Source organism: Anneissia japonica, unplaced genomic scaffold (genome assembly GCF_011630105.1).
Source record: "Anneissia japonica isolate Jap-2015-1 unplaced genomic scaffold, ASM1163010v1 scaffold11029_len304543_cov171, whole genome shotgun sequence".
NCBI classification, from domain to species: domain Eukaryota; kingdom Metazoa; phylum Echinodermata; class Crinoidea; order Comatulida; family Comatulidae; genus Anneissia; species Anneissia japonica.
Genome location: NW_022688960.1, coordinates 287,532 through 289,230, shown reverse-complemented (window position 1 = coordinate 289,230; position 1,699 = coordinate 287,532).

Below are 1,699 nucleotides of genomic sequence, written 5' to 3'. Positions count from 1 at the left end.
ATAATCGTCAACCTTTTAACACAAAGCTAGCCCTCTAATTGAAGACCAACACCGATACGACCCCAAATGTTCAGGTCCCAAAGGTGGTCTCAAATTTGAGGGAAAATGTATTTTAAAACTTAAATTTTGTTTTTTGTTTTAGACAACGGTCACAAAAATAAATCAATCTTTATTGACCAAACCAATTATAAGTCACTGATTTTATTGCAACATTTCAGTGTTTAAAAAAAAATGTATCAACTTTGAAGCATTCCCCACCGCGTAGTATGTGAGAACTGGCACAAAACATTCTTCAATTCTACTGCACAGTAAATCCTCGAATAATCGTCGCTCTAGAATAATCGCTGCACCAAACGTGACTTTTTTTTTTTCCGCTAAGCGCCACGGCGCTATTCAAGATTATTTTAATCTTGAAAGCACCGCGGCGCTTAGTCGACATTCATATGTTATTTCCTTGTGTGTATGTGTGTGTGTCTGCAATGAAACACTTTGAGAAACAGGGTTTTTAATACAATAACTTTGTTCAAATGAATACATAAATGACCTTGTTATGATGATTTAGGGCCTATGACAGACAATGTCGTAGCCAACTATTAAGACAGTTGGGATTGTCCCACACATTTTTTTAATGGGTCCGTAAAAAGAATGGGTCTACATTTTTAATATTGGGTTCAAATTATGCAATTTTATGCATAAAATGAGTCCATTTTTTAAAAAAATGGGTCCAGATTTCTTACATTTAGCCTAATGGGTAAAATCTTAAGAAAATGGGCTCAGATTTTTTATATATTTACGTATAATGGGTTACCGGTAACTTTTAAGAAAATAGGTCGACATTATTTAAATTTACGTGTAAAGTGGGTCCAGCCTGATATTGTCCCGCACTGTTTGAAAATCTTGGCTACGGCATTGATGGCAGGCTTATACTAAACTACGGGAATACGTAAAATAGGTAACTTCAAGGGAATGGGCATGGAATGCGCCACGCAATATTTATTTTATAAGGGCCGCTCTCGAATAAACGCGTACTGAAGCCTCCGAAAATTGTATAAATGCCTCGGCGATTATTAAAGGATTTCGGTATGTGTCCAGATTTTAATTTCTAGATCTTGAAACACACAATTTCAATGGTTCGTAGGTTACCCATTAAAACATATTTTTATGGTGTAGGCGTACATCTTGTACACGACATACTTATTGTTTTGGTTTGAAAGATTACATCTTTTGTATAATTTTCCTGGGCTCATCAGATGAGCCTTGCTACTGGGATCTGATAAAAGCACCTGCATTTTTAGTGATTTGTACAAGATACATGTTATTGTTGAATAATAATAATTACCTCCGGAAGTTCGTCAATCTCCAAATTTGAAACAGATCAAAACTGCTCTCAAATTAATATTATATTTTTTGTAATGCATAATATACAAACGTTGGTTCAAGTTGCTAAAACACTTAACTACATTAATGATTCATTTGGTTTCAGATACTAAAATAAATTTAGAAACCGAACCCGGAATCAATCAAATATGCGGTTTATTGCAATAGAAGAATAAAGCAAACATGTCGATAAATATCACCATTAGTATTATACGCCTACACATACATAATACGGTATTCTATGAGGCCTCAATTATAATGAACAGCGTCTTTCCATACGATTGTAGTATGATGTGTTTGTTAACCAATGTTTTGGATGTAC